The following is a 19,218-nucleotide window of genomic DNA, read 5'->3' on the forward strand; positions in this document are numbered from 1 at the left end:
GGAAGCACAGGGTGTTTGGCAGCCCAGCCCAGCTCACAGCAGCAGCAGCAGGAGCAATGAAAGATCACCTCCATTTCTATATCACCTGGCCTGTCACCTCAACTCTGCTGCTGCTGCAGTCTGTGCTTCTCCCCAATTTTCATTTTCCCAACTGTACTGTGGAAAGGTAGGAAAAACACTTCCCTACCTCACAGGGGTATTGTGAGGACTAATTAGTTAACTCCTCTGAAGTGCTTCGACATTATAAAGCACTCTAATAAGTATTATTGTAATTATTATTAAAGCACTGCCTAGCCTTTGTGACCTTGGAGTGGCATTTTCTGCATTATATGATTTTCTATGGTGGAAAACTTTGAAGAATTATTTATTGTATAGAAAATTACTGCACTCTACCATTTTGGAGTGGATATGAGGGAAAAATATTTGTAGATTCATTAATGTAGCTTACTGTTGGTCCCAAACTCCCTGAAGTTTTAGATAAAGTAGAACCTCACAAAGTCCTCACATCTTCATGCAGATCTGATGAACCTATTGTACTGTGTAAAAAAACTTCAATTTTTTTAATTTTTTTTTTTACCTAAGCTGTGTTTTTATATCAATATTTTCCTATGCTGAATAGTTTTCTTACTTTCAGGGAAGGTAAGAAAAATACTTTTTTTACATTTGTTACTTATGTAACATCCATATTTTTCACATTTTGATAAAATTGTAACATACTGTATGCTTTCTACCTGTAAATGCCAATAATAGAATTAAAATATTTATTTAAAATCTTTAGTGTGTGTTATTGCAAACCTTTCATCTTTTTTCCCCTCTCTTTCTAATTTCCACTCTCTGATCTTCACATTTACTAGCTTTTTTTTTTTCCCCACTCAGAAAATGGGCTTTAAGGAGCAAGGTGATGATGTAAAATTGCTCATTGAGGGTTCATTCACAGCAAAGGCAGCACCAGCATCACTGTGGAAGTTCATCTCTCTGCAGAAAGGCAGCACAAGCCCAGTGCAATTCCTAAAGTCCCACTGAGTTGTGTGTGGTTGTCCCTTGCAGTGGGGGGGTGCATTCCACCAAGGGTGAGAGGGCATTCCATGCATGACCTTGATATGATTGAAAACCAGCAGGCTTCACCTATCTCAGGAAGCCAGAGGAGAAATGATGTTGTGACACGTTTAAGCCTAAGGTAATGTTCACAAGTACCAAATCTACTTTCACCTTTCTATAACACAAAAAAACATTGGTTTAGTCCTTATGAGTTTATGAGTAGCAACTGTTTTTACATTTACTAACCTAGACTTCATCTCTTCTCAAAGCTGAAGCTTTCCAGTATGTAGGTTGTTCAGCCTGGAGAGGAGAAGGCTCCAGGGAGACCTTACTGAGGCCTGTCAGTCCTTAAAGGAACAATTAAGAATAATAGGGACAAGGGTTTTAGCAGGACTCGGTGTGACAGGACAAGGAGTGATGGTTTTAAATTAAATGAGGGGGGGATTTAGAAGTAGGAAATCTTTTATAATGAGTGGTGAAACACTGGCTCAGGTTGTCCAGAGAGGTGGTAGATGCCCCATTCCTGGAAATGTTCAAAGTCAGGTTGGACAGGGCTCTGAGCAACCAGATCTAGTTAAAGAGGTCCCTGCTTAGTACAGGGGAGTTGGGCTAGATGACCTTTAAAGGTCCCTTCCAACCTAAACCATTCTGTAGATACCAATATGGGCACAAGAGCTTGTTTTAGTAAAGCAACACTTGAACAATAACCAACAAGGTGCTTGTAGAAGAGAGTAAATCAAAGTTAGGCAACTTCTTGGGAGAAGGCAGAGAGTGAAAAAGTCAAGACTGCAGGCAAGAGGTGACTTCTGAGGATACACTTTGAATTAGTGGCTTTTGTTTAAAGAACTGGGGAAAATAATAACAATTCAAGGGGTATTTTTATCAATTAATTGGTTGATTTAGAGATTTTTTTTTTTTTTTAGTCAGTTTGTCTCAAAACTGGCCATCAGGGGTTGGCTGGTTTTGGCTAAAAACTGCTCACAACTTCATCTTGCCCCACAACAGGGAGAAGATAATGGGCCAAAGTAGGCACATTTGTATGTAAGTAGTTTCATCTGAAATAACAAGAAATCCACAAATGACTTCAGAGTTTGAGAAGCTGCTGTAATTAAACATCTGTTAAAAAGCTGTATGTTTAGTTTGAATATTATCCTTTAATGCCAACTGTACCACATCCAAGCAGCGATGTTAATCACACATGAAAACTTTTAACAAATGAAATCTTTTCAATGTAACACCAAACACATTGAGAACTGTGTTTTGCCACTTGAGCTGTCTGAGGTTATCAAAAAGTTTTATTAAAGGAAAATGATGCTCAGTGTGGGCTTCCACAAAATTCATGGCATCACTTTAATGCAGTTTAGTTTTCTTGAGTTGTAATGCACTCCTCTAAATTTGGCACACTTTCTATAACAGACAAAAGTGGATTTTACTGATTTCCTTGGTTCCCCCTTTCTGAAAAGCACAGAGGTGCTTTTGACACTTAAAAATATGATCTATTTCTGCCTTTTAATTCTTTCATGATGAGGATCAAAAAGAATAAATCCAAGTAAATCATGTGAAGCAATCATCCAAAGTTATTAGAGTTGTGAGGACTCTAGTAATTCCCTGGTTCATAATTCCCTTGCTTCATAATCCCTCTGGTGCATAATTCATCATCAGAACCTCACAGTCCTATTTCAAGATCTGGGATGTATTACAAGTTGCAAATATGTGGAAAGGGAAACAGTCTGCACTGCTCACTTGAGTGCACAGGAGCCTCCAAGCAAATCTCATGTCAGCAATTTGATCCATCTTTCTGCTAGTAGCTCACTGAGAGACCCCCCCCTCCTGTTTCTTTTGCCATGGGATGAGGGAGAGAACTGTGGAACTCTCCACCTTCTACAGGACTACAGCTGAACTCTCATTGCCATCTCACATAGGGATGAGTTCTCCTGGTGACTAATCAGATGAAAACAGATGGGGGTATGGCAGATATTCTTGGCATTTTCTTGTATATATATGGAGAGGGGAAAAAATAGCTGAACTTTGAAATGCTGTGATTTTTGTTAGGGAGATAAATTATTAAAAGAAAGGGAGATCTAGATTCAAAGGATTCAAGATCTTCCAATATTTTTCATTGAAATTGTATAACTTCAACCCCATAAAATTAACAGGAGAATGCACTACATTAAAAAATAGCGAAGTCCCACACTCTGGGGAGAAAATGTCCCCCCACCAAGTGGTTGGTGAGTCCATGCTGCAGGCCACAACCTGTGTCAGCATATCAGCTAGCAGTGCTAACTCATTGCTTTTTCCAGCAATCAAATCTAGTTGGATCCTTAATTATTTTTACAGCCTTTCCGCCCCCTGCACCCCCAGTGGCTTCCAGGTTTCATCACCCTTCTGTGCCGAGAGGATCAGCAGTGGATGCTGTGTTTAAAAATGCCTTTATCTTTTGGCCTTCACAAAGTAGATTCCCAACAGAATCACTCCTCAATTTTATGGCCACCTGTATTTCATTTAGGAGCACTCACCAAAGAAAAAAAGAAAAAGAAGGGAAAAAATGTATTTGTAATATTAGTGGGCAAATTTCTTAACTTCTAAATGTAAGGGAAGAGTCTGCAAAAGCAGTGGCAGAACATTTGGCAGCCTGCTAAACCTAAACTGCAGGGCTTTGAGTTGATTGCATTCTCCACTGGGAAGAAAATACTGACAAGTGTGTCTGCTGCTCATGGTGAAAACTGCATAATGCTTAATTAGCTAATGATGAGATGCCCTCAGCAGACACTGCATGAAAGCCACCTTGCAGGTCTCACCTGGGACCTGCATTGGACTGCACCCAAGGTCAGAAGCCCTTACAGTGGGTTCTGAGTGTTTCAGGACCTCTAGCTGAGGAATTTAGTATTCAGAAGTAACACTACCCTCTGCCTCAGCCCAAAGCAAAGGGCTGGTTTCCAAGGGGTGCTCTGAAGTAATTCCACATGAAGGGCCAAAATGTGTTCTAATTTCTCACGTAGTGGTGGGGAAGAAAAAGGCCCACTATCTCTGCTTGCAAGGCAGTATTTCAGCTTGGGGGATGAGGCAATTTTCAGAAGTTTCCACCAACTTGGCTCGAGCTCCTGAAGTTTTTTTTTCATCTAAGAACTCCTGAAGGGCTGGTTATGGGAAGAGCCTGCACAGTGCCTTGTGCCAGTCAAGCAGTGGCAGCAGAGGAGAACTGCCTGTTCTTTGTGGTTGTTGTGGATCATACCATGACTGCTTGCAGCTCTACATCATCCCATATCTTACACGACTTTCCTTCCTCTCCACTTTCAACATGGGGCAAAACGAGGATCCAGCAAGGTTAACAATAGGTAGAGAATGAGTAGAAATGGCTCCTCCTAACCATCACTAAGCAGGAATGCTAAAGTAAATGTGGTTAGCTTTAATTAAAATCCTTTTAGCAGCAGCGTTATCAAGGAGCCATCAGTGTCAGCTAGAAGAAAATGGAGATGAAAGCCACACATCCAGAAATACATTTCAGTCAAGACAAATCAACAGCAAACTAATTAAAAGCCAAGATCATTACAGTCTGTCCAGAGTTCTGCGTGACCTTCAAAGATGATATGTGATATTTCACAGAGCTCACATGTTGTGTCAACTCCTGTGTTAAAATTGCCAAGAGAAGTAAGTGAGATAGTTTGGAGTGGAAATCTAACAGCAGTAGCCACTGAAGATCAGAGACATAAGTGTGAAAAGGTGCCAGATTGAAGAGTCAGGAGCGAAATAACAGATCAAAGGAGCAGCAGCAGAACACAGAAGGTCTTGATGGAATGAAAATCTAACTTCTTTTTTTTTTCTCAAAGACCTCCACCCTAATTGAACACCTTCATTGCCACAATCAGCACATACCAGGGAACAGTTCAAGTGTGTGTGAACTGCAACTGTTGTGTGGCCTGACAACAGAACGTCCTTTTACAAAGGAGGATGGTTTTATGCACACGTGCATAAGGTGATGCAAACACATAGCAACATATGCAGGCATTCGTGAACATGCTTCCCATATGGCAATTGCTACCTTGCAAATTCCCTGGCAAGAATCCATGATTGGAAAACAGATTAGTGACCTTTCTCCACCCAGCAACAAAAATAAAGTCACTGTTCTGTATAATTCTGTGCCTTCTCTTCAAACAGTGGGACGCTTCGTGCAGCCCCTCAGGCGAGGAATAGGGGAAAATAAATAGGTCCCTGTCTTCCCATTTGTTGGTTTATTTCCCCTGAGTCTTTTAAAAGCCAGAGTCTGATTTAGTAATTAGTGTTTGTTCTTGCATACCTTGTGCAATTAGCTAAAAGAGCAAATTAGGGAATAAGAAATAAACGTTAATACAAAACCCAAATATTAATATTAAAGGGCATACACTGGAAGAGAAATGGCAATTGTTGAGTCATTCAAAAAACATACTTTGGTGTAATGGTCTAGAATCCTTCCAAATATGCATTGCAATCTCCTTCAAAGCATAGCTCCCTCTTACTAATTTAAGTCTTTATTAAAACAGTTTGTTAAGCCTTGGCAAAGATGCTGTGACAGCATCCTTGTATAGGAATTCCTTGTGGCTTGTGGAAGGCTATGTGAGAACAGGAATGGTTTGTCTCTATTCAGGGAACTGCTGAGGAGTATTAAAATGCAAAAGGAACAATTTGTTACTGTTTTTTTTTTACACCTGTGGAATTCATTGCAGTCACCAAACAGGCTGAGCTTTGTGGAACTGCTTAATAGCATGAGGCAGAGAATCCATTTTTGTACCAAGGGGAAGATGTTTAGGCTTGAGAAGAGAAGGCTGAGAGGGGATCTCATCAATGTCAATAAATATCTGAGGGGTGGGGGTCAAGATAAAGGTGCCAGGCTCTTTTCAGTAGTGCCCAGTGACAGGACAATGAACACAAGGAGTTCCACCTCAACAATAGGAGTCACTTCTTTAAGGTGAGGGTGATGGAGCACTGGATCAGGCTGCCCAGAGAGCTTGTGGAGTCTAGTGGGTAGTGGATTACTATCAAGACCTGCCTGTGTGTGTTCTTGTGTGACCTGCACTAGGTGATCCTGCTTTGGCAGGGCAATTGGACACTATGATCTCTAGGGGTCCCTTCCAACCTCTATCGTCCTCCCAGCTTTCTAGAAGGGGGTTACAATTGACAAGGACCATTGTTAGAAAGAAAGTTCCTACACTTGAGCCAGCTCCCAGAGGATGACCATTTTGACCTAATTCTCTTGAAGGAGATCATTCCTGGTGCATGTGTGTGATACTCCAAATATGTAGGTTCTGTTTTGCTTTCAGATGGAGAAAATCCTGTACTATGGGTGTCACTTGGGGCTTTTCTAATCCTGTTACATTTATGGGCCTGATCCTTTTTTTTTTTTTTTTCTCCTTTTATTTTCATTTTTTTTAAAGTGGTTCACAACTTCAGCCATGTGAAAGTGGTGAAAAACTTTCTTATTACTTCCCTCTAACTGTATTTTGTGATTAAATGTTTTAGTTGCAGTAAGGAGAAGTTTATTATGAGGGAGATTATATTAAATTATGTGCACTTTGACTTTCTGCCTAGTGCTAGCAGAGATTCTGTTGTCATTGGCTGCTCTGTTACCCCACTGGATTTTCCCAGTGTTAGTTTTCCTCACCTGTTTGTAGCATTAAAACCCAAAGCAGCTTTTTTTTTTTTTTTTTTTTTTTTTTTTTATGAAGCTAATGCTGCAGAGAGCAATGCAAGTGAAACCTTTCAATACTGCTCTGCAGTCTGGGGTGACAGGGGAACCTTCCTTTTCATTGACTTGAGCACATTTACTGAAAAATTGCATCTGACAAGGTTCTGAGGCTTTGTTGGAGTTTTTTTTGCCTTCTGATTTTGGTTGCTTCTGTTTTGACTTTTAGATGTCCCTGGATGTTTGTCACAGGAAATGAGCTTGGCTGTTTGTTTGGCTTTAAGTGGCATTCAATACTCTGAAGAGAGAAGTGGAGTATGACAAGTCTGTAATTGTGTCAATTTTTCTTTTTCCATCCATGACATGTAGACATCTAACAGCTCTGCTCGTGCAGAATGCTATGTCCTGGATGTTCCATAGGATTTTCCTGCAGTTACTTTAGGATCCCAGGACTGGGGGCGTTTTTATGCTTATAAATGAACTTCGTGACTTTTGTAGAGCACTGTGAGTTTTCAATCTGGAAAATGTCAGTGGCAAGAGAGAAAAGCTGTGATAAAACAGCTATGAGAACCTTTTCCCTTTTGTCTCCTCAGCATTTCTCTGCCCTTTGGCAGATGATGCTGTCACTGGGTGAGAAACCAAACTGCAGAGTCTATAGTGCCTGGAAAACAAAGGTAAGAAGGAAAACCACAGAGTTCATGCACAGCAGGTTATGAAGCTGAAATCTGCCCTTAATAAAAGTTTGTAACAAGATCAAATAGTGCAGATTTCTGGGTTTAACTGCCTCATTCTGGGTTTTGCTGTGAAGGGTTGATAGTATTGGTGGAAAACTGGCCCCTCTTCACTGAAAACAAGGGCACTTTGCTGATTTATAGCAGCTGAAAAAATGACTCTTCCTGATCAGCTAAAACAAACATCACAGGTCCCCAAACATCTGCAAGGAGATTCCTGTCCTTCAGGTGACGTGTGTAGATTTGTGAACTGGGCAGTCTGGATAAACCCAGCAGTCAAATTGGGTGCTTCTCCCATAGGCATAGAGGAGAATTGACTTCCAGCTGGTGCGCTGAGACAATAGCTACATGAATTGTAGAGTCAACCATGTAAACCTCCCGGTAGCAGTTATCATGACAGTGTCCATCCAGCTCTGGAGTCCTCAGCATGAGAAAAACATGGACCTCTTGGAGTGGATCCAGGGGAGGCCATAAAAATGATCAGAGGAATGAAACACCTCTGCTATGAAGAAAGGCTGAGAGAGTTGAGGTTGTTCAGCCTGGAGAAGAGAAGGCTCCAGAGAGATCTTATTGTGGCCTCTTGGTACTTAAAAGGGTCCTACAGGAAAGATGGGGAAGATGTTTTTAGTGTGGCCTGTTGTGACAAAATAAAGGATGGTGGTTTTAAACTAAAAGAGGGAGATTTAGACTACATAGAAGAAATAAATTTTGTACACTGAAGGTGATGAAACCCTGGCCCAGATTGCCCAGAGAGGTGGTAGATGCTCCCATCCCTGGAAATATTCAAGGTCAGATTGGACAGAGCTTTGAGCAAACAAATCTAGTTGAAGATGTCCCTGCTCACTGTGGGGATGGTTGGACTAGACTACCTTTAAATGTCCCTTATGACCTAAACCATTCTATGATTTACCTGCTAATTAACCATCACCATTAACCATGTGTGCCTGCTCACCTTCCACCAGAGTTATCAGAGCATCACTGCATTACCTGTGACGTGTGCCCTCACAGATGCAGGCAACACTTGTGGATCTTAGTGCTCACCAGCTGCTGTGTTCCAGAGTTAACACAGTAAGGGTTTGGTTTTACTTTTAAAGGAATGACTCAGAAAGGGCTCCATCTGGCAACAGGTAGGCTCCCAAGTAAGCAGCAGAGAACCATCACCTCACAGGAAATCTGGATGTCAAACCCATGTGCTGGTTTGGCCAAGGTGTCCCAGCTCCTTGAAAAGGCAGCTGACTGCCAAATGTCAGTGGTCCATAAATGTTACCATTTTTCACTGAGTGGCAAGGGGTTCATAGGAATGAAGAACTTGTTTTCCTTCTACACCACTGCATGTCTATTGACTGCCATGGGGTTATAGTATATTTGAATCAAACAAGGTTACCACCTGTGAACCATTTTAACTACCTAAAAAAGATTTTGCTTCTCTAATAATGCCAGTTTATAAAACTTCTTCTACATCTTTGACTGAAAAATATAATATGCAAGACATCAAAGGATGAGAAGACAGTCTCTTAAGCAAACAGAGCCTCAGCTCTGAGTTTGATGTTCAGCTGATGTGATATTTGCTGTCTGATAACACTTCCATAGCTCCACTGAATTGCTGCCTTAGCTGTGCAAGTACGAGGAAGAGATTAATCCTCCTCCCCTGCCCCCAGCCCTGCTCTGTGTTTCATACACCTACAGCTGTAGGACATCTGCTGAGACAGAAGATTCTACATAAATAAGATGTTAATGTAAAAAATGGTATTTACATTACCTAAAATAAGAACTGTTAGGGAAACATCCAAGAGGCTGTGTATCTTTTCTGTGATGGCTGGATGGAGGCTCCTAAACAAAAAGCAGCGGGCAACATAATGTTTTCAAGGGGTCTATTACATTTTTGTAAACTCACAGAGTTTTGTGGGGAAAAAATTCTTTTAAGGTTCCTTTTCCACAGCCCTTTATGCTCTTAATTGCCTTGTTGTATTTTCTTCTTCTTCTAGTGGGTTCTTTCCCCTGCTTATGGAGGCTTGGGAAATGCTTGGGAGGGTCACACACAGCTTCCAGATGACCTTCCATGGTGGAAAAAACCCATGTGGAAGAGAGAAATCCTTGTCCACTTTTGAAAACCACCAGAGTTCAGCTTCCACTGTGAGCATTTTCTTTTGCCTTTCTTCCTTCTAGACCTAATTTGATGCCAAAATATTCAACCATCACACAGATCTGGGGTTTGTTTAATCTTTACAACTGATCTCAGGTAGAATCTTGTTGGGATCGACACTGTTCCGTGCATCCAGGGGTTTGGGTCATACAACCCTGCTCTCAGAAGATGCAGGCTACCCAAACACCTGTTTTAATAAGGTTATGCAGATCCTGCTGCCAGCCAAAGGATCTCAGCCAATTTCCCAGCTACAGAAGCATTAAAGAGAACAGTTCCTGAGGTTTCCCAACCAGCACTTAGTTGGGAGGGTGTGAAAGGCAAGAAGCTCTGGATTGCCACAGCTGCTCCAAAGGAACCAGAGCATTTTTTTGCTGCAGAAAACTATACCAAAGTGACCTCAGGTTTTGGGATCCCTTTTCTTTGGTTGTACTGATCTGACATCTAGACATGGGTGACATGCAAGGAGTTGCCTAATGATTGCAATCACTTTTGTTACAGAGAGATCAGCCTCGGAGTTTGCCAGGCTTCGGCGCTGATATGGCAAGCACAGTCAGGAGGGAGGAACTTGCCATGTCAGCAGTATAACATGAACAGATAAAACCATCACATTATTTGTGGTTGGATGTTTGTTTCATGACTCTTTTGTCACTTAGCTGCCCTTCTTTTCATCGTGTTTTTCTTTTTTTCTTTCCTGCTAAACCGTTTTGACACATTTTCTACTCTATACATCACTGGAGATTGCTTCCCCGAGAGAGGCTGTGGTAGGATACATTCTTTCCTCCTTATCCCCGGTGTCTGACGTTTATACTGAAGGAATGGCCCTTCAGAATGGAACCAGGTGCTCCTGGGGCTCAGGGATCACCTTGCTGCTCCCTGGCATCTCTTCTGCCAGGGGTACAAACTAGCACTCCATAACTACTTGCTCACCACAGAAAGCACAGCTGTGAGCTCGTCTCTGGCTGATGAGGTACCAGGTGAGGGTCTGGTGAGACCATGTTAGGGTCTGAGGATGTTCTGTTGCTTGTAAGAAGCCTGATCATTCCAACTGATGCTGATCCCAAATGTTTAGATCTTTTAAACTTCCATGAAGTTTTCAGGCACTTTAGGTTATTCTCAACAGTCTGAGTCTAGCCACCAGTTATCTGGAGCCTCTGTGGTACCTTTGAGCCAACACAGAACCTTTTATGTTCTCAGCCCACTTGGAATCAATTTACACAACCACATCTCTGTTTCCCAGATGGCTTCCCAGAAGCTAATCAAGTAGAAGAAAACCAAACCTGGCTTCTTGTATGACCCCAGATATTTGGTGCAGCTCACATGCTGGAATCAGCTGGGCTCCTCATGACCACCAGTACCCAGACCAGGATTGCCCAGAGCCATATCCACTCTCAAAATAATGTAAGGAGCAGCAGCTTGGTGAAAAGAGGTAGACATTATGAGCATGAAAGCCACAGCACAGCTGAGACTGGTGCTGGGTGTAACCCAAATGGCCAGAGTGGAACAAGCAGAGAAATACTGGAAAGGTGAGGCTGCTCCACAGTAAGGCAGTGAAACTACCTAGTGATCACAGAGGTGCACACACACACACAGACTCCACAGGGATCTTGTTTGGCACAGGATCCTGACATGATGCTCTTGCTCTGAACGTTTCCTGCTGTTGGTTTGGCTCCCGGGCTGAGAGCTGCTGCAGGCTGCTTTCCTCCTGCCTTGCAATGGGCTAAGGGCATTGCTTTTGTAGGCTCATGCACTCCTACAATAAAGAGTGAGGCTTCCAGGAACAGGGCACAAAGATTATGAGCTCCAAAAGAGGTTTTCCAGCAGTTTTGGATCTGACAGAAGGTGACACGTGCTTTGGACAGGTTTGTATTTAAAATGCTGCAAACAGCAAACTAATTTCTCCGCAGAGTTTGAGAGTCAGTAAATATTTTAGTATTTGTTATTTATTCACTGTGCACAGTTGTGAGATATCTACTACCCCGAAATCTAAGTGCAGAGCACAAAATTGTGTCACTTTGGAAGGACCTCCAGCAATGTGGCCTCCTTTCCTGGCAGTGAGTGACAGCAAACAAAACTGCTTGTCTTCAGATGCTCTAAGGAATGTGTTGTTTATGGTGGTTTCTGATCCTAGTTGTAATGTTTCCACCAGGCCTGTGCTGAAAGACACACCATGTTTAGCAAATGTCTCTTTTGGACTCTCAGTCTTGAAGAACAGGCTAATGAATGTCTGTGTGTCCTGCTCTTCATGTGGAGCTATGTCTCCAAGAGCAGTTAGAAAAAGAGCTCTGTCAAATGTTGCACTCCAGGTGTGTATGCATAAGAAAACCTGAGTGTGCACATGGACAGAACTTTTGGGAGGTTGTGTTTTGGGTTTGTGTTTTGTTCTGCTTTCTTTTGTTTTTAATCAGATGATGTTTCTTTTTAACTTAATGAAATTCTGATCATTCCACAAACCAATCTCTTGGGTCCCAGCTGTCCCTCAGGTTTACCTCTCTGGAGTGCAACGCAGTGTCTAGGGGTTGGGCAGCATGCTGTGCACTCCAGTTCTAACTCACATCTCACACCCAGGCTCTTGGGCACACAAAGCAGAGATTCATGCATACAATAGACTTTTATACCTGAACTTAGGTGCTTGGAGGCCCTCCTTAGGATAAGAGCATCCATAAAGTTTCATAAGCTGAAATGGAAACACACAAGAGGTGATATCAGTAGGATGCAGCTCAGAGCATCAAACCTTTCCTTTCTTTAAGCTATACCCAAATCCTGCAGTATTCTGGAATAATATGTACATATAATGAGTTTGCTTTTCCCTGCACCAGTGGGATTTGGGATGAAGAATCAAGAACAAAAAGAAAAACATACATAAGTTATTTTTTTCTACCGTAATGCTATGATCACCCACTAACCAAAAATGCTGAAATAGCTAAGGAGAGGGATTTGTCTGATGCAGAACCACATGAAAGACTGTTTGAAGGAGCTCCCCACTGCAGGCTTGCCACTCTCTGTTTTTTTTCCCTAAGGACACCAGCTGTGGTCTATCTTCTCCTCCCCTCCTTTCCCCACTTGAGAAGTGCTACAGTCTCAGTGAAATCTCCATTCCCAGAGCAAAGAGAGTCATTAGTTGCTGACAAAAACTACCAAATCTTCTTCTGCTGAACTTCATCTCAATAATACATCAGGAAAATGCACCACTTAAAAGAACTCAGTCACCCTGGTCTAATGGAAGGTGTCCCTGCCCCTGACAGGGCTGTGGGATCTAGACAATCTTTAAGTCCCTTTTAACCCAAACCTTTCTATGACTCTATAGGGCCTAATTGAGACACCACACTGATTTCAGGTAAAGGATTCTCTTCTAAACTGTGCTCCAAATACTGGATCCCCTTCTGCACTCCTCCATCTTGCAAATTAAAGGCAGATTTATTTGGCTACATCATGGTAACAGGGTTTAGAGCTGCGTGGGGGTATGTGAATTTCATGAGATCTTTGTCACTTCTAAAGGACAACTGTTGCTTTAGGGCCACCTGTCTCAAGGCACCTAAAACTGTGATGGATCTTGACTCCTGAGCAAGCCCAGGATCTACTTACTCTCCAAAACACTGATTTCAGCCTATTAATTTTACAACTGTTAAAGCCAATCTCAGGTCTCCAGTTTAGCCAGGTGTCATATCAGAGTGAAGGACAACAAAGAGGTAAGGATTGCTGCCTTCTGGGCTGTCAAAGCAGCCCCACATTAACCCTGCGCTCTGCCTGCTTGATGTTGCAGAAAGCAGAACCCTTCTGTGTCCTACATAAATTTCTTTTATAAAATCCAGAAGATAAGCCAGCATCTAGAGATTGCAGAACATGGAGTTACCAAGATGTAATTCTTTTTTTCATTTCCTTTCAGGAAGTATGACAGAGTGTTGTCAAAGTGGCTGCTTTCTGCAACTGCTGTTGGAAGAGTCTGCTGGCATTTATACTGTGAAGGAGTTAATTGAAATAAAGAGAAACTTATTCTGGCTTGCCTGGCAGCAAACATTAGCCCTTGCATGTGCAAAAGATAGTAATATTATTCTGGTTATTTGCACAATGTCTTTACAAAGGAACTCCTCTTTGTGATACTGGGTGGTTCTTTTTTTTCTTTGGAGTGGAAGGACTGTTTTTAATGCTCAATGATAAGAAGACCCTGAAAAAATAAATAAGCTTGCTGGGATTGAGCAGGGTAGGGCTAGGACTGCCCTCAGTAAACCATTGTGTTTCCAAAGCTTTGCTCTTTCAACAGCCTGCCTCTGGAGCCATGGCTCTGTATGTTTATTATTGTATTATCATTGTATATATTGACAGCCTGACCAATAAAAGTCTGCTAGCATCACTCCACGAAATGGTACTGAGAGAAAACAGTAATGAACCATCCCAAACAGTACTTGCTGAAGTTATTTTTGTCTGTCAAGGACCTAGCAAGCTGCAGTGAGGTCCTTCATCTGGCCCCCTTCTTTCCATTTGGTCCCTTCTGTTTTGAGACTTTCTCCTCTCCTGCTTCCTTTTTATTTATACCCATGTGGCATCTGTTGGCATCACACCAGACCACAGAATATTTGGTTGCATTTTTCAGGAGGGAGGGATCTGATCAGGCTAAAACCTCATCCCAGATTCACCAACAGAATTGATAATGGTCCGAGCTGGTGGCATGGCTGGGAACAGAAACTTGAGAGCAGTTTCTTTCCAATTCGCAGTAGAAAGTTACAGTCAGGCCACCTCTGAGGCAACACAAATTGGCTGCCTCAAGTTAATCATCTGCAACAGCTTCAGCACAATTTCTGTATGGCCTTCAGAAAGGTGAGGGTAAACACTCACTTGGTTCTGGTTTGATGCTGCATGACCCAGACCCAGCTGTGAGCCTTCCCTCAATCTCTTTCCTCCCCTTCCTACTACTCCTCCCTCACAGTTTTCTAGACTACTGGACTAGCAGTCCTTTTTTTCTTTTCTTTTCTTTCATTTTTCTTTTTTTTTTTTTTTTCCTCCCATCCTTGTGTTTCCACTCTCTACTAATCACAACCAGATTGTGGGCTGGTCAAAGTGCCACGTTTTTCTATAGCTTTGAGATGCAAACAAGGGTGAAAATCAATCATAGAATCACAGGATTCCAGATTGGAAGGGATCTCTCAGATCATCTGGTCCAAACTTTCTTGGGAAGAACACCCTTCTCAGAGAGACAGACTGGTATTAGCACTGAGTGTAGGGAACAATCTAGCACCTGTCCAGGTGTCAAAGCTTTGGAAAAAGCATTTTGCAGGTTTTCTTCTGACGTTATCTGAATGGCATGAAATGACATTGGCTGCTAGATGATGTGGTGCTTAGTGACACAGTTTAGTGGTGAACTTGGCAGTGCTGGGTTAATGGTAGGACTTGATGATCTTCAAGGTCTTTTTCAACCTAAACGACTCTACCCCCCAGGTGACAGCATCAATCGCTATCCCTTGCTGAGCAGCAGCTGGGTGTGGTGGGGCTGGGGCTGCAGAGCCACACTGCTGCTCTCAGCAAGGAACAGACAAAGAGCAGTCGTGCTGGTTTGTGAAATCCACCTCGGGCATGTAACCTCATAAGGAAAAATATGCCTTACTAGAAGGCAGTAATTGGCAGAAAATAAGGGAGAGGGAGAACTCAGCCTGAGTCTCCGTTCTCATTAGTTTTAAATTAGTGGAACTGCATTGGCTTCACAGGAGTTATTTCTGATTTTCACTGAGATAACGGAGATCCAAATCAGATGCAAAACGTATTGAAACCCTTTGTGTTTACAGTTCTGTGAGGGTCCTGTGCAAATAGCCTGGGTAACGTTGGGTTTTGCCAGGCTGCCAAGATGCCAGCACCCAGCAGCCTTTACTCCAGCACCCTGGTACCCAAAAGAGAAGCAAAGGCCAGCAGTGTGCTGGGCATCACCATCGAGTCTATAATGCCTTGGGCACAGAGGTAAGGAAAATCCATTAGGAGAATTAATCTCTGCTTTGAGAGGTGGCCTCCACAAGAAAAAATGTTCTTTCAGTGAAGTACAGCTTGCTGATAAATAGTTTATGATGGTGTTGAAGGCCAGCATTGCCAGGGTTATTTATACTGTGCTATAGCCTATCTGCTAGGGACAAACTGTGCTGCTGGTCCTTCAAGCGTTATTTCTCAAAATGAAATGTTCACTCAGCAGCCAAGTTTGTTTTCCTAATTAATAACATTTAAAGTGACAGAGGCTTAGTTTCTCCCCACAACTTTTCTTTCAGTACTGTTTGCACTGCAGAGATTCATTGACTTCTTTCAGTCCGTACCAGTTAAACATAATCTAACATTACTGAGGTTTGCTGTTCCTTGATTTTTTATTTTTTTTTTCCCCTTAATGCTTTGGTTACACTGATTGCATTTTAATCAGATAGGAAATCAGCAGAGTCTGGAGGAGGCAGAAGAACTGAAACTTGAGCGAGTCAATGTGTTACAGCCAGCCAGGCACACTCAGTGTGCTCCTTGGTGCCTCCAAAATCTGTGTGCTGACAGCCAGATTTTCACTGTGTGGGCTTTGCTCAGGTTTACATCTACACTTCAGTAGTTTTGAGTGACTCAGGCCTTCCTGTCTCAGACATGCACTGAGGTAACCAGGGGCAGAATCTGATTTGGGATTTTATTTTTTTTTTTTATTTGCAAATTAAGCATAACAGTGAAACCAAAACAATGACTCCGTCGTGGAGTCACTATCATCATTCCAAAGCCTTTATGGGTAAAACGTGGGCTTGTCTGCTTCAATATCATCAGAGAAAATGAATTTATTTGAAGGAATGATTATAATTTTGCACAGAATACTGAAAGTTATTCTTTTACTTTGAAAAATCTGCTTTTGCTAAATAGGTGATCATGTCATAAAACCCAATAGCCATACATTTACTACATTTACCTATCTGTACACCCATTCTGTCCAGGCATGGTAAAATGTGGGCTTGTCTGCTTCAATATCATCAGAAGAAAGGAATTAATTTGAAGGAATGATTATCATTTTGCACAGAATACTGAAAGCTATTCTTTTATTTTGAAAAATCTGCTTTTGCTAAATAGGTGATCATGTCATAAAACCCAATAGCCATACATTTACTACATTTATCTATCTGTATACCCATTCTGTCCAGGCATGAGCTTGCTGCTTGACCACTTCCAGTGCTTTAAGACTCTGGAAATTACTGAAACACAGTGAGAAAAGTTGTTTCAGCAAGGCTTAAAGCTGCCAGGCCTTTCCAAGCAGAATAAAGTCTTAAAAGTAGCAGAAATCCTTCATGGAAGCATGTTCCCAAACTTACCTTTTAAAGAAGTTTATGATGATTCAGATAAGACTGGAAAGAATTTCCCAGCTTTCAGGCACTTACTCACTTCTATAAACAAACTTAACACCTAAACTTTTGATAAATGACCCCAGGGTTTACCCTCTGCACCACATCCAGACGCAGTGCTGATGTGTTCTGCAGTTAGGGTCTAGTAAAGGCAGCAGGGGGAAATTAAGATATGCTGCAGTGATTCCATGACCTGAGCCATAGTTATTCATTCTGGTGTCTCCTGTTGTATTTCTACCACAGCCTCTAACCACACAGCTATGATTCAGCTGGGGAAAGAGAGAGTTTGTTTCTAGTGACATTTTGGGTAGCCTTAAAGCTGTCTTCCCCCAGCCTCAGCTGCATGAGCTCATCCTCAGCCTGCCTCAGCATTTGCAATACAGATGTTCTCTGCATGTGTCCTGACCCTCCAGCAGATCCCCTCTTTCACTTGGTCCTGCTTCTCTTTTGGAGCTTGTCTTTGTCGAGCAAAATTAGAGACATGAAACATAAGATAGTGACATTACAGCCTAGTAAGAAGGAAAAAGGCAGGAAATCATAGCTAGGGTTTGGTCTGACTGCTCCTGAAGGAGGGGCTCTGGTTTTTGGGGCATTACAGATGGACTGGGACTCAAGCACATTATGTCTTCAGTATTGCTGTCCTTATAAACTTGGAAGAAATCTGCTCAGACTTAAGGTTTTGTGAGCTGATGTTGTCAGTGAGGTTGATGATGACCTTAAAACTGCTGCTTAATTTCAGTTCAGACTGAGCCTCATCACTGACTAATTTGGGAATGGGGGGAAAGGTTGTAATGAATCAATCTGAAGTCACAGATTCACAGATTTCATTGGGTTGCAAGGGACCCTCAAAGGTCATCTTGTTCAACCCCCTTAAACTCAGCAGGGACACCTCCAACTAGATGAGGCTGTCCAGAACCACATCAAGTCTAATCTTGAAGGTCTCTGGGGAACTCAAGCACATCCCTGGGCAACCTGTTCCATTATTTCACTACTTTCACTGTAAAGAACTTCCTCATTATGTCCAACCTTAACCTACCCTGCTCCAGTTTCAAACCCATTGCCCCTTGTCTTATCATTACAAGCTCTTCTAAACAGTCCTTCCCCAGCCTTCCTGTAGGTCCCCTTCAGATACTGAAATGTAGCTACAAGGTCTTCCTGGGGCCTTCTCTTCTCCAGGCTGAAAAGCTTGGGCCCCTTCCCAGGCTTGTGTGACAAGCTTGGGACCATACACAAAGTACCTACAGTAAAGGATGGTGCACATGGATGAGAAAGAAACTTTTAACCCTGTGGGAAGGCTCTGTTTTGGAGTACCTACTCTGCAACAGGATCAAAGAGGTTGTGTAATGTGGGTTTTGGTGGCCTTCTTACAAATATTAAAGTGAGTTTTATAGAAGAATGATTTGTTCTGAAGGCAGATGGAATTCCTGTTAATAGTGTCAAATACACTTTCAGCTGGGCACTCTTCTGAGGGGAAAAAGTTGCTCAGTAATGATTTCAGAGCTTTTTCAAAGGATGGCCCCAGCCTGCCAGTCTTCTACAGAAGGAGCTTTAAAATAAGCAAAGAGGGAGAAAGGAGGAAGGGAGACAAAAACTGTCAACAGTTCAAATGCTCCTAAGGCTTCTGGAATGTGTGTAGTTAAAATTGCCTTGCTTGCTTCCAAGCCAGCTCATCTTCTTCATCTGAGATTTCCCAAAGATTAGTGTAAAAGAACTTTCTGTAAATCCTAAGCCTAACAAAAAGAATCCTTTATTATTTAGCACTTAATTATGGGGCACCACTTCCATTCTAAAGAGAGAAACATGACTGTGACCTGTAAGGGAAGACAAAAAGCACATCTTACATGAAATCTAGCGAGTCACTGAAGTACACAGGTAGATCTGGGGACATGTTTTTCTTGTAATTGAATGTTAATTTAGTAATGGTTAGATGAAAGTCTCTGATTATCATCTTCAAAACAGGCTGAGATCCTACTGAAGGTTATCTGCTGTTAAGTAAACTCAGATCAGCTGCATCCTTCAGCCCTGGAGGACAAGGCACAGTGGCAGTATACAGACAAACTGAAAGGTGCTTCCCTCATGGGAGGTAGTCAATAACTAACTAATTCATAATATAATGTATTGCTAACATTTGGATATTTGATGCCTGATTCCAGAAACTGAGGTGCTGCTGCTGGATGTTTCAAGCACCTAGCAATCAGAACAACTATCTGACAAATTCTTTTCTTCTGTGACTCCAACGAGACTATGGACTTCAGCAAAGCAAAACTGATTTGTGTAGGGATAGCTCTGTGGGACTTCCTCAGGCTATGAAATGGGCTA

Source organism: Indicator indicator, chromosome 25, assembly GCF_027791375.1.
Source record: "Indicator indicator isolate 239-I01 chromosome 25, UM_Iind_1.1, whole genome shotgun sequence".
Taxonomy (NCBI): Eukaryota; Metazoa; Chordata; class Aves; order Piciformes; family Indicatoridae; genus Indicator; species Indicator indicator.